A 15,663-nucleotide genomic window follows, 5' to 3' on the forward strand; every position below is an offset into this window, starting at 1 on the left:
AGACAGGGAATTTTTACTAGGATTTTTATTTTTTTAACCTTTAATTAACCAGGCAAGTCAGTAAAGAACAAATTCTTATTTTCAATGACAGCCTAGGAACAGTAGGTTAACTGCCTGTTCAGGGGCAGAACGACAGCTTTGTACCTTGTCAGCTCGGGGGTTTGAACTCGCAACCTTCCGGTTACTAGTACAACGCTCTAACCACTAGGCTACCCTGCCGCCCCATGTCACATATTGTGAAACTGAGTTTAAATGTATTTGGCTATGGTGTATGTAAACTTCCCACTTCAACTGTATATATGCAGCTACTGCTAAAGCCTAGGCCCAGGACTACCCCAATATACAGACAGCTACTGCTAACGCCCAGGCCCAGGCCCAGGACTGCCCCAATATATATCTACAGCTACGGCTAAAGCATGGGCCCAGGACTACCCCAATATATATCTACAGCTACTGCTAAAGCCCAGGACTACCCCAATATATATCTACAGCTACGGCTAAAGCATGGGCCCAGGACTATCCCAATATATATCTACAGCTACTGCTAAAGCCCGGGCCCAGGACTGCCCCAATATACAGACAGCTACTGCTAAAGCCTAGGCCCAGGCCTACCACAATATATATCTACAGCTACGGCTAAAGCCTAGGCCCAAGACTACCGCGATACAAAGCTATAGCTAAAGTCTGAGCTCAGGCCTAACCGTATGCCTACCCAATACTGCCAGAACTAGAGCCCTGGTCTAACAAACCCAATACCGATACGGCCCAGGCCTAGCTAACGCACTACAGGTACGACCCAGGCATAGCTAACCCGCCACAACTATGGCCCAGGCCTAGCTAACCTTATACAACTACAGTCCAGGCCTAGCTAACCCGATACAGCTACAGCCCAGGTCTAGCTAACCTGATACAGCCCAGGTCTAGCTAACCAGATACAGCACAGGCCTAGCTAACCTGATACAGCCCAGGCCTAGCTAACCTAATATAGCTACAGCCCAGGCCTAGCTAACCTAATACAGCCCAGGCCTAGCTAACCTGATACAGCACAGGCCTAGCTAACCTAATACAGCTACAGCACAGGCCTAGCTAACCTTATACAGCTACAGCTTTGTTGGGCACAACGTGTACAAATCAAGACATTGGACAAATGAAGTCCTTTCCAATAGCATTTGGTAACATTAATAGGCCTTTGCATTAAATAAGGAGGGTTTAGAATTTCTCTATAAAAAGATTTCCTCCCTCAATGACTTAATGATGGAGTTGTTTAATTTGACTCCACAGACTGGAAAACGAAAGTGGAACTAATAATACAATAAGCACATAAGTCACAACACAGCAAAAATAACCTTCACACACTTCATCAATTATTCAATCTATAATTATGGTAACACTCAGGCCAGGGCCAACCACTGTCAGCTGTCTCTCTCCCTCTCTCTTTCTCTGAAGAGTCCAGTAATTTCCTCCTGCACAGGCAGCATCTGTTGACTTGAGCTTGACCCAAAAGTGCGATACCAGATACTTGGTAAATTTTAATTAAAAGTGTCAGACCTTCTGTCCAACCTCTGGGTCTCCACAGTGTAAGACATGGTATTGGGAAACGTGTAAGGCTCCGTTGGTATTAAGATGGACATATTATAGAGACAGACTTATTCTGTAATTCAGCTTAGTTATGTCAAAAAATTAAATATGGACAAATGGCTAATGTGCAAAGCATTCATGGGCCTAGCAGGACTGTGAAATACCTAATTATCCTGTATGGAGGGGACTGGTGAGAATTAGTGGGCTTTTCTGACAGGTTAAAATAAATAGGGCAATTAATGAATATACTCAACCTAAAGTCCATGATGTTTCCCTGTTCTCCTCTCCCTCCCATATGGGGCTGGTGAGCTGTTCTAATGGTTTTTGCTGACACCACAGTGAGTGAACATGGAACTGAGCGGAGCACAGAGATGAATTAGAAGTCACTTCCTCCTTCCTGGAGCAGTGGGTTGAGATGACTGATATCAGCCGCTGGGACCACAGTCAAGTTAAGGAGTGGACAGAGAGGAATGGATGGAGCACCATGTTACGCAGAGCTATGAAGAATCATGTCTACCCAAAGCTGCTGCAAGTCTGCACTCAGGTTAGTCTCTCTGCCCCTATCAACTGATTTAATATCAGTTCTGCCTACATCACATCCTGACCCAAAATAGATTCACCATTATGGCTCTCTCAGGCCAGTTATATATTCAAGTCCATCAACTGCCCACAATCTCATGCTGCAATATACTTAATGAAAACGTGCTTAAACGTGTGGTGAAAATCGACAAATAAAAACTATGTCACTGTGTTTTAACATCCACCTTAGGGATGCTTTTCCACGTTGACTGAAAATAGCTCTACAATATTCCATGCTATAAGCACAAAAAGAGACTCACTATAAGTTGTGTTTTTCAATTAAATGGTTATCAAGACAATATGGCTACAAAATGGGCTAAAGTCTGATTTATGAAGGTCAAGTTAAAATGTCTGGTCTGCTCTAGATCCGTCATACAGGTTATAGTTCATCTCTCTATTGGTCTGCTGAGGTTCAGTGACTATTTCCAGCTCAATGTCTTGACACACGTCACACCTCGGGCATTGTGTATCTGTGTTTGCGCGTAGCCACTCACATTCATTTTAACAAATGAAAACCAACACTTCATTTCTGATGTTATTTCTGGAAATGAAGCAGTGCTGTGATGCTTTCAGTTCCTCCACTTCCATCTAGCCTCCCGCCTCGACGTACACTTCTCAACATCTCAAGAGATATCGCCTTAACAAAATACAGAAGCACCGGCGGTGAGCGCGCATTCCGTTCCTCGGCACCACCAGGCAGTCATTAAGGCGGGCAGTTCGTACATCACCGAGTGAGAAGTGGATCGTGTAGTAGGCTTATATATCGGTATACGTTTTTTAAAAACTGGGCCGTAGTAATTAGCGTCCTTGCTGTGCCAAAACGCTCTAACTATTGTTACCTGCAACGAGGTACTAGCTATTGGATTTAACACTCCATTAGCTTGTCCCGGGCGCTCGTTCCATGGCCGGAAACCCTGGGTTGAGGAAGTCAGTATTTACAGGTATTGCATTCACTCTACTGAGTCTGAATTGAATGACAAAATGTATTATCAAAAATGTCATATTTTCTGAGGACATGTCCTTATGCAACAGTCCAAATCATTACTATATAAGCAGATTGAGCATACCAACACAAGCTAAGTGGGTTAAGTGGGCCATGCTGTTCAAAACTCCATACTCCAGTGTGCAGGATTTTGTTCCAGCCTAGTACTAATACACATACTCCTGAGGGTTTGCATCAGTGGTACTGGTAGGTTAGAAGCATGCATGACCAGTACCAGGGTTGGTGACTGACCACTGTTCAAGCAAATACACTAAAATAACACTTATTTGAGAGCATCCATTAAATATGACATTGAAGACATGTTCCGGAACGTTGGCGACTACTATGTATATTTTGAAACCTCCTGCTTTGGGATGGATGTGTCAATGTGTAGCTTAGTTCATACATGCATAATCTATGAGCAGAATTATTCTCTTACCTCAAGTAGCCATGAAATCCTTAGTTTGAAAGCAACTTTGTCTGGAAGCTATGCTGCACCATTTCCCCTAAATTTTCCCCCACATGGGCCAGCCCCTTAGCAATTCGATTTCAATCAATGAACTTCAGCCCCTCACCAATAATTCTTTAATATTAGACATTGCGCACCATCTGTTATTGAAAAAAATACACGCTCCCCCACCCCTTGTCTTACCAGAGGTAGCGTCTCTGTTCTAATGGTGAATGTAAAATCCTGCCAGCTCTATATTGTACGTTTCTTCGTTCAGCCACGTCTCGGTGAAACATAAGATGTTACAGTTTTTAATGTCCCGTTGGTAGGATAATCTTAATAATAGGTAATCAATTTTATTTTAGAATGATTGCACGTTAGCAAGGAGAATGGAAGACATTGGGAGTTTCCTCGCTTGCCTCTGGCTTCTCAGAAGGATCCCTGATCTGCGCCCCCTTTTCCGGTGTCTTTTCTTCACGCAAAGTCTGGGCCTGTTCCTGTGAAAGCAGGATATCCTTCTCGTCGGACTCGTTAAAGGAAAAAGTTTCTTCCAGTCCTTGGTGAGTAATCGCTTTTCTGATGTCTAGAAGTTATTTTCGGGTCATAAAAGACATTAGCAGCAACATTCTGTACACAATAAGTACAAAAATAAGGGGGAGGCTTGCCTGTTTTGCGTGTTATTTTGCCATTAATACGTGTCAAATATCAGTTTGCAAAGAATGTAAAGAAAATATAAACTCCCGGTCAAAAGTTTAAGAACACCTACTCATTCAAGAGTTTTTCTTTATTTTTAGTATTTCCTACATTGTAGAATAATAGTGAAGACATCAAAACTATGAAATAACACATATGGAATCATGTAGTAACTAAAGTGCTAAACAAATGAAAATATATTTCAGATTTGAGATTCTGCAAATAGACACCCTTTGCCTTGGTGACAGTTTTGCACACTCTTGGCATTCTCTCAACCAGCTTCATGAGGTAGTCACCTGAAATACATTTTAATTAACAAGTGTGCCTTCTTAAAGCTTAATTTGTGGAATTTCTTTCCTCCTTAATGCGTTTCAGCCAATCAGTTGTGTTATGACAAGGTATGGGGGTATACAGATAGCCCTATCGTTCTACATCGGCTCTGATGCTTGTTGGATGTGGCAGGGCTTACAAACCATTACAGACTACAAAGGGAAGCACAGCCAAGAGCTGCCCAGTGACACAATCCTACCAGACGAGGTAAACTACTTATATGCTCGCGTAAAACTACGTCACAATGCTGTAGACACCTTGGGGAATACGTAGAAAAAGTAATCTGGTTGATAGCCCGTTCACTGCTCAATAGGGACGCATTGGAACGCAGAGCTTTCAAAACATGAGGCACTTCCGGATTGGATTTTTCTCAGGCTTTCGCCTGCAATATCAGTTCTGTTATACTCACAGACAATATTTTTACAGTTTTGGAAACTTTAGAGTGTTTTCTATCCTAAGCTAAATTATAGGCATATTCTAGCATCTTGTCCTAACAAAATATCCCATTTACTTTGGGTATGTTATTTTTCCAAAAATGAAAATACTGCCCCCTAGTCACAACAGGTTAATGTGAGTCTGGAAGGAGAGTTTACAGTCTAACCAGATACCTAGGTATTTGTAGTTGTCCACATATTCTAAGTCAGAACCTTCCAGAGTAGTCATCGGATGGGGCCACAGTGTCTCCTGACCCCTCCTGTCTCAGCCTCCAGTATTTATGCTGCAATAGTTTGTGTCGGGGGGCTAAGATCAGTTTGTTTTATCTGGAGTACTTCTCCTGTCCTATCCGGTGTCCTGTGTGAATTTATGTATGCTCTCTCTAATTCTCTCTTTCTTTCTCTCTCTCGGAGAACCTGAGCCCTAGGACCATGCCTCAGGACTACCTGACATGATGACTCCTTGCTGTCCCAAGTCCACCTGGCCGTGCTGCTGCTCCAGTTTCAACTGTTCTGCCTGTGATTATTATTATTTGACCATGCTGGTCATTTATGAACATTTGAACATCTTGGCCATGTTCTGTTATAATCTCCACCCAGCACAGCCAGAAGAGGACTGGCCACCCCACATAGCCTGGTTCCTCTCTAGGTTTCTTCCTAGGTTTTGGCCTTTCTAGGGAGTTTTTCCTAGCCACCGTCGGCCCGAGAATTGAACCCTGTGGCACCCCCATAGAGTCTGCCAGAGGTCTGGACAACAGGCCCTCCGATTTGACACACTGAACTCTATCTGAGAAGTAGTTGCTGAACTAGGCGAGGCAGCCATTTGAGTAACCAAGGCTGTTGAGTCTGCCGATAAGAATGCGGGGATTGACAGAGTCGAAAGGCTTGACTAGGTTGATGAAGATGGCTGCACAGTACTGTCTTTTATCAATGATATCGTTTAGGACCTTGAGCGTGGCTGAGGTGCACCCATGACCAGCTCAGAAACCAGGTTGCAAAGTGGAGAAGGTATGGTGGGATTCGAAATGGTCGGTGATCTGCTTGTTAACTTGGCTTTCGAAGACTTTAGAAAGGCAGGGCAGGATGGATAAAGGTCTGTAACAGTTTGGGTCTAGAGTGTCACCCCCTTTGAAGAGGGGGATGACCGTGGCAGCTTTCCAATCTTTAGGGATCTCAGATGATACAAAAGAGAGGTTGAACAGGCTAGTAATAAGGGTTGCAACAATTGTGGCAGATCATTTTAGGAAGAGAGGGTCCAGATTGTCTAGCCCAGCTGATTTGTAGTGGTCCAGATTTTGCAGTTCTTTCAGAACATCAGCTACCTGGATTTGGGTGAAGGAGAAGTGGGGTGGGGGGGCTTGGGTACGTGGCTGCGTGGGGTGCAGAGCTGTTGGCCCGGGGTGTTGGCCGGGGTGGGGGTAGCCCCCCCTCTCTTTTAAACTGCCGCTACTCTCTGTTGTAGAGCTCGACCGATTATTCGGAATGTCTGATTAATTAGGGCTGATTTCAAGTTTTCAGAACAATCGGTAATCTGCATTTTTGGACACCGATCATGGCCGATTACATTGCACTCCACGAGGAGACTGCGTGGCAGGCTGACTACCTGTTATGCGAGTGCAGCAAGGAGCCACGGTAAGGTGCTAGCTAGCATTAAACCTATCTTATAAAAAACAATTAATCTTAAAACAATCACAAGTTAACTATTAACTACACATGGTTGATGATATTACTAGTTTATCTAGCTTGTCCTGTGTTTCATATAATAGATGCGGTGCCTGTTAATTTACCATTGAATCACAGCCTATTTCGCCAAACGGTTATTTAACAAGCGCGTTCGCGAAAAAAAGCACTGTCGTTGCACCAATGTGTATCTAACCATTAACATCAATGCCTTTCTTAAAATCAATACACAAGTATATATTTTTAAACCTGCGTATTTAGTTATTATTGCCTGCTAACATGAATTTCTTTTAACTAGGGAAATTGTGTCACATCTCTTGCGTTCTGTGCAACAGAGTCAGGTTATATGCAGCAGTTTGGGCCGCCTGGCTCGTTGCCAACTGTGTGAAGACCAACTTCGCCAAATGGGGGATGACATAACAAAAGCACATTTGTGGAAAAAAGCACAATCGTTGCACGAATGTTCCTAACCATAAACATCAATCAATGCCTTAAAATCAATACATAGAAGTATATATTTTTAAACCTGCATATTTAGTTAAAAGAAATCCAGGTTAGCAGGCAATATTAAACTAGGGAAATTGTGTCACTTCTCTTGCGTTCATTGCACGCAGAGTCAGGGTATATGCAACAGTTTGGGCCGCCTGGCTCGTTGCGAAATAATTTGCCAGAAAGGCTCATATTTCTTTGTGTTATTATGCTATAATTAAGTCTATGATTTGATATTTGATAGAGCAGTCTGACTGAGCGGTGGTAGGCAGCAGCAGGCTCGTAAGCATTCATTCAAACAGCACTTTCTTGCGTTTGCCAGCAGCTCTTCGATGTGCTTCAAGCATTGAGCTGTTTATGACTTCAAGACTATCAACTCCCGAGATTAGGCTGGTGTAACCGCTGTGAAATGGCTAGCTAGTTAGCGGAGTGCGCACTAATAGCGTTTCAATCGGTGACGTAACTCGCTCTGAGACCTTGAAGAAATTGTTCCCCTTGCTCGGCAAGGGCCGTGGCTTTTATTTCTTATTCTTATTTGTAATTTTTAACCAAGAACTGCATTCTTGGTTAGGAGCCTGTAAAGTAAGCATTTCACTATAAGGTCTACCTACACCTTTTGTATTCGGCTTATGTTACTAATAACATTTTATTTGATTTATTTTGTAAAAGATCTAGTCCATATTATGGCAAGAACAGCTCAAAATAGGCAAAGAGAAATGACAGTCCATTACTTTAAGACATGAAGGTCAGTCAATATGGAACATTTCAAGAACTTTGAAAGTTTCTTCAAGTGCAGTTGCAAAAACCATCAAGGGCTATGATGAAACTGGCTCTCATGAGGACCACCACAGGAATGGAAGACCCAGAGTTGCAGAGGATAAGTTCATTAGAGTTACCAGACTCAGAAATGTCAGCCCAAATAAATGTTTCAACATCAACTGCTCAGAGGGGACTATGTGAATCAGGCCTTCATGGCCGAATTGCTGCAAAGAAACCACTACTAAAGGACCCCAATAAGAAGAAGAGACTTGCTTGGGCCAACTATATTTTGATTTGTTTAACACTTCTTTGGTTACTACATATTCTATATGTGTTATTTCATGGTTTTGATGTCTTCACTATTTTCTATACAATGTAGAAAATAGTAAAAAATAAAGAAAAACCCTTGAATGAGTAGGTGTAGTGTATATCACTGAGTTAATAAAGCTGCGTACAAACATGGTCTCTTTTTTTGTTTTGTTGAGTAAACTACATCACCGCCAAGTCGAAGATGCTGACCACACCGCTCGCGTTGCAAAATAAATGTACACACATGTTATTCAATCATTGCACCCACACTGCTCCTGCGCCTCAGCGAACATCTGCATGGTCAGGCTAAAATAGAAATAGGCTATTTTTGTGATGCTCAACGTGCTGCAAGTCTGGCCTCTCACATCTCCTCATTGGTGTTTAGGAGCATATACCCACGTGGGTGATTGAAAGATGAACTGACATCAACACTCCAGTCAGTTGTAGAAATACACTGTAAAGTTGGTTGCCAACTGCCATATAAAGTCCAAAGAAGTAAAAAAGAAGCCTGAGGAAGGAAGAGAGATGACGAGGTTTACCGTTTCATCCGTGGATTAATTGTCAGAGTAGAGGACCTTGTGCATTTCAGGTAAAATAACAACCCAATGTTTATATACCAAGACAAATTAGCTAGCAACAACAAGCTAGCTAGATACATTGCTATAAATGTTTAATGCTTTTCGACCTGTCCCCAAATTAATAGAATTGGTTCAGAGGTTGTTTTGATATTTCAACCTGCGTGTCCTGATCGTGTCTGGTGTGGGGGTACAAAATCAACATGAGCGCGATGGCTTCGGTTTGATCCGCATGTAAGAGTAGACTTTTAAAATTCGAGCTCCTTGTCGGCTGCCATAGAGTTACATTAGAAGTGCCCATCCAAGAACGCTCAAGGCCATTGGCCACAGTATAATGACGCCAAATTATGTTAAATCTACAGACTGATCATGTCAACATCATACTTGAAAAATCTTAGCTAGCAGTCATCATCATGAATTAAGTCGACAATCTAATGGCAAATCCTTTTTAATCCTTGTCATATGAAGAGAAAAAATGAAGAGAATTTAAAAATAAAACGTATCGGTGCTCATCGGCCATTGGACAAACGGTACAGAAAAAGTTGGAAATCACAAATTCAATAATGAGTGGTTTGGAAGTAATCAATGGCTAACTGTGAGTTCAAGACAACTGGGAACTTGAGAAAAATGAGCTACGACTGGAAAAATACATTTTGAACTTTCGTCCAACTCAGAATTGTAAATCGGGAATTCAGACCTTTCTAGAGCTACGACCTGAAGATCACTGACCTCCTCTTGATTCAACTGTCACAACTTCCGCCGAAGTCGGCTCCTCTCCTTGTTCGGGCGTCGTTCGGCGATCGACGTCACCGGCTTTCTAGCCATCGCCGCTCCCTTTTTCATATCTATTTGTTTTGTCTTGTCCCATACACACCTGGTTTTCATTCCCTAATCATTCTACATGTATTTAGCCCTCTGTTTCCCATCATGTCTTTGTGTGTAATTGTTTGTTTGGTATTGTGGATTATTGTCGGGCGCTTTACTTATGTCATGTTCCGTGTTTTTAGCACGTTATTGTTTTTATGTGCTGTGTACTCTGCTCTCCTGCACCTGACTTTTCCTCCCGTACATACCTTTGACAGAATTACACCCCAAACCATGGAATCAGCAGGAGCAGGTACCCCGGTTAGAGGAGTCCAGGAATATTCAGCAATGTTAAGTCAACTTGGTGCCATGATGGCTCGCAATGTTCAAACCATGGACCGCTGGGAGAGACAGGGAGTCTCTGCCACTGTGCACCCAGCTCCCTCAGGAAGGGAGAGAGTAGCTGCCCTCGTTTCCTGTCTCACAGGAAGAGCGCTGGAGTGGGCAAACACCATGTGGAGAGAGGAGGACACTGCATTGGACCACTTTGAGGAGTTCACCCGTTGCTTCCGGGCCGTCTTCGACCATCCACCCGAAGGTAGAGCGGCGGGGGAAAGGCTCTTCCATTTGAGACAGGGGACGAGGAGCGCCCAAGAAATCGCTCTGGAATTCCGGACCTTGGCTGCTGGAGCAGGTTGGAACAACAGGGCCCTCATCGACCACTATTGATGCAGCCTATGAGAGGATGTCCGACGTGAGCTGGCCTGCAGGGATGCCACCATCTCCTTTGACCAACTGGTGGATTTGTCCATCCGGTTGGATAACCTGCTGGTCACCCGAGGACGTCCAGAGGGGGCTCTGTCGGTGCCATCTTCCAGCAACCCTGCTCCGGTGCCCATGGAGTTAGGGGGGGCTGCTCATAGGGAGACTGGAGGAGGAGCCAGCACTTGCACCATCTGTGGCCGCAGAGGACACACTGCCGGTCGGTGCCGTGTTGGTTCCTCTGGGAGTCGAGGCAACAGGCAGGGCACTCTGGCGTCATCCCAGGTGAGTTCGCACCACACTCATCCAGAGTCCTCTGTTGATCAACTGTTTGTGCCTGTTTGTTTCCCTGAGTTTTCTCCACATTCCCAGCATAAGGCGCCCGTCGATTCAGGAGCAGCTGGGAATTTTATCGACAGAGCATTAGCCATTAGTTTAGGGATCCCCATTTTTCCTGTAGTTAGACCCTTCCCGGTTCACGCTCTGGATAGTCAACCATTAGGGTCCGGGCTAATCAGGGAGGCCACCATCTCCTTGGCTATGGTTATGCAGGGGGATCATGAGGAGAAAATCAGCCTCTTTCTCATTGACTCTCCTGCGTTACGGATTGCCTCTTATCCGCTTGTCGTCCCCTTATGCCGTAGTTTGTACATCGCAATTGTCAGCAGAGGCCACATTTCTTTAAGCAAGTCAGCCATATCAGCTGTTTTTTTAAAGGCAGTAAATGAGGCTGAATGAACTGTTTTGCAGCCAGACAAGGCTTCGCTGATAGCCAGGTGTAGCAAAAAGATCACCAAGGACAACAACCACCCGAGCCACTGCCTGTTCACCCCGCTATCATCCAGAAGGCGAGGTCAGTACAGGGGCATCACAGCTGGGACCGAGAGACTGAAAACAGCTTCTATCTCAAGGCAATCAGACTGTTAAACAGCCATCACTAACATAGAGGCTGTGGCCAACATACTGACATAATCTCTGGCCACTTCCATCTACTGCATCTTGCCTATGCCGTTCGGCCATCGCTCATCCATATATTTATATGTACATATTCTTATTCATCCCTTTACACTTGTGTGTATAAGGTAGTCGTTGTGAAATTGTTAGATTACTTGTTAGATATTACTGCACTGTTGGAACTAGAAGCATAAGCATTTTGCTACACTCGCATTAACATCTGCTAACCATGTGTATGTGACCAATACAATTTGATTAGATTTGATGATTTGAACAGCGCAATAAAAATAATACTCAGCTACTGTAGCCTAGCTGCTTCTTCTTCTTCAGTGGGGTTTAACTGCGGTTGGCAGTATGTTGCATTACCGCCCCCAGCTGAACTATAGTATAGATCCATTACACTTTGTTATAAGAAAAGGGAACCGGGAAAAATATAAAAAAATATACACAACTTAAGTAGTTGTTTTGGAGTACCTGTACTTTACTATTTATGTTTTTCACAACTTTTACATCACAACATTCCTAAAGAAAATATTGTACTTTTTGGTCCTTACATTTTACCTGACTACCCAGAGTAGTCATTACATTTTGAATGCTTAGCAGGAAAATTGTGAAGAGAAAACGTGGTCATTCCTATTGCCTATGTTCTAGTGGACTTACTAAACACACATGCATCTTCTGTAAATAATGTCTGAATGTTGGAGTGTGCCTCTGGCTATTTGCAATTTTAAAAACAAGAAAATGGTGCTGTCTGCTTTGCTTAATATAAGGAATTTGAAATTATTTATACTTTTACTTTTAGTTTTGATACTATATTTTAGCATTTGGCTTTGATACTTAAGTATATTTAAAACCAAATACTTTTAGACTTACTCAATAATAATTTTACTAGGTGACTTTCACTTTTACTTAAGTTATTTTCTATTAAAGTATCTATACTTTTACTCAAGAATGACAATTGGGTACTTTTTCCACCACTTACATTCCATCTCTGTGGTACAGTTCATAACCATTGCTATGAACGCTAAGAAGTCAACCTTACTGAAACATTGGCCAATCCCTCTGTTTTGGCACAGATCTACTATTCACAGGGATCCTCTCAGAATCCCTCACCCTTGATCCACCATCTTCTACTTTCTTCACTGCCTCAGCCTCGATACCTTCTGCACTACTCTGACCCTTGCCACCTCAACCTGTCTCTCTCGCACCGGACACCTCCGATCCATAGCGACATAGATACCCCTACAGTTGAAACACACAACTTTTTCGCCGAAACGACACCTTCCTCTGTCCCATGTCCTGCAAACTTCCCACATCTTGGAATCTCCCTCCGACACACTGCTGTGACATGGCCATAAACATGACACCTATAACATCGCAGTGGAATTGGCACAAAAGCTCTAACAGTATAACTCATTTATCCTAACATTACTTTGTCAGGTAAAGTCTTAAAAAAAATGTTTTTCCATTAAAAAAAATAAAAGCTCAAAATAACAATGTTTCCGTTTCACCACTCCCTCCACTGGGTCTGTGTCGCACCAAACGACATGCTTCACAGGAATCTTCCATTTCAATTGCTCCACCTCCACACCTAATGTTACCCTAGAAATCACTCCCTTCAATGGTACCCTGCACCTAAGCGCAAAGCAAGACAAAGATCTTTCCCCAATTTGCGTCGTTCCGAGTGCCTGCTCTCTCTGATCTAAAGAAACACAAACAAAAATCACAAGTTCACTTCAGGTTGCCTTTACCGACTGAACAGGACCCACCCAACCTAAAACCACCCGTGGATCAGCCAAAAGGCCTGGATCCACCCTCTTTAAAAATCTCACTCCCACTGGACTAAAGTTCTCTATTATAACCATGTCCATCAATGCAAGGCTCAGGCTCCGAGCTCCTCACCACACCTTCCGCCTCATTTTACCTCCAGAACTCGAACTGGTGTCCGGCTCACTCTGTTTGAACTTGACACCAATCTTGCTCAAAACATCCTCTACCTTGTTATTGCTAGCTTCAACAGATTCACACCCATCCTCTGCCTTCCACAGTCTTTTCAACCTCATCTCTCTTTCCCTCCAATCCACCTCCCTTAACCAATTACCCGACTCCTTCTGAAAATATTCCACTTTTCCCATTCAAAATCCCTTTCTTGCCTCCTCGAGGGACATTCTACGCCCTGTGGTGTAATCATTCCCGGATCTCTGGTCTATACTCCATTTTCAAACCATGGGCTTGATCACAAAGGCATGAAGACTCAATCCCAGTATACTTAAAACAGAGAATCCGCAGTCATCGCTCAGAAAAGCTAACCTACGCTCAATTTGTCTATCCCTTTGAAATGGGGAGACAGCAAATGTTTGTAGGCAATAATATAATTATTTCTGAGCCATTAAGTTATTTCATGGTTAAAAAAAACAATTGAGCCCTTTAATGATAAATGTTTTAATAAACACAGGCTATTTGTATGATTCCTATGACTGTGGTAAAAAATATATATATTTGATAATGAACAAAAACCGTGTATTTGGTAAAAACCCTATATTTTAAATTCCTTTAAATGTTGTTTGTCTTTTGCATGTCTTTTTCTTGTGTATTGGGTAGGCACAGTATAGGCTATGCTTTAGTTTACGCTATCCTCCTACCATATTTACACACATGAATAGCTGTGTGACAGACGTGTGGTTTCCTCTCTGTCTGAAACCTATGTCTAATTGGTTGGTGTTGTGTCTGGCCAGATCCTAAACCTTCCCCAGCAGCTGCAGAACTCTGCTCCATACCTCCCTCATTACGAGGGCGATATGATTATACACTGAGGCGGATTGGATTTCACATGTTTGGAGGGCACGCTCAGTCTTCTGAGTCCTCAGAGTTCACTTCAGACCCCTTATTTTGTCCCCGTAACCAACATCTGCTCCTGGTTTTCCCCACCTTTGCATCTGGTTGTATTTGCACAAATATCATTCCATATTCATTATTAGTTCCTGAGGCGCGGAGCCCCTATTGCACAAGGTCTCTGTGGGGATCCTCTCCCATCTGGGTTAGAGGTTGGTGTGGCTAGCAGAATATGTGTGTATAGTAATGGTCATCAAAATGGTTAAAAGGTTTTAAAAACAATTCTAATGTTAAAAGCAATTCTAACCAATGTTCCCTCAAATTTTTTCTGGTACTGGGGAAAATTTCAGGTCTGCTGAGCACAAACTTAAATGTTGTGAAAGTTCTGAGCAACTTCCAGCGCGTGTTTACTGTGAACACTGAAGCGCTAGGCTTTAATTTAAATTACAGTTTTAACAGTGGTCATGTAGGCTACTGTGGCTATTTGATCATAATGTAGGCCTACCAGGATTGCCTACTATCAAAAACAATAGAGAAAATGCATCCCATAACATTTTAACATGGAAATAGATGTTCTGTCATTCAGCCTGCAGTAGCAGACAATGTGTGGTGTTCAATGTAGGCCTACATTCCATGAGACTTTAAAAAAAAACATACAGGGCTTGACATGAACCTTTTTATCCACTTGTCCTTCAGACAAGGCGGTGACTGAAAATGTGGTTGTGTTGTTTGTTGCAAGAAACCACTTTACAAAATAAAATGCATTGTTTTTCCCATACCGTTATTACAGAGAATCATTCAAATGTTGCTACCCTCTGTCTATTGGTCACTTAGCTTATTCAAGCCTGTCTCAAAATACAACACTACCCCTTTAAGACATAAAAGATCTTTACCTGACTTGCATTTCAAAGATGTCTAGATATATACATGTTTTGTGCTCTTGTAGGAAGCAATCACTCCCTTATTGCTGACTACAAATGATCTATAACTGGGCTAATAACTGACTAACTAGCGAAGGATATGAACAAAATGTGCACACATGGCTACATGCAGCCTTCGTTTTGATCTCAAAACAAGCACATCTACAGTACTCATGACTGCTCATGCTGTAAACACAGTCCATTTCAAAGTAAATGGCACAGATCCATATATGGTAGTGGTCTGTTGGTCTATGCCACATCGGTCTATGTAAAGTTTTGTTTTGGTATGTTGCATTGAAAGTGGCTAATATTACATTGATTCTATCACAATTGCCACAGTAAAGGGAAGCGTTAATAGTGTTAACAGGGGAAACTCTAGAACAGTGGTCACCTTACCTTTTCTGAGTCAAAATCACTGAGAGTGATACTTGCCGAGATCTGCCACTCAGATTTTTTTTAAATGTAAGCCTGTGCAACATTAATAATGTGAGTCTGGAAGGAGAGTTTACAGTCTAACCAGATACCTAGGTATTTG

Source organism: Oncorhynchus tshawytscha, linkage group LG26 (genome assembly GCF_018296145.1).
Source record: "Oncorhynchus tshawytscha isolate Ot180627B linkage group LG26, Otsh_v2.0, whole genome shotgun sequence".
NCBI lineage: Eukaryota > Metazoa > Chordata > Actinopteri > Salmoniformes > Salmonidae > Oncorhynchus > Oncorhynchus tshawytscha.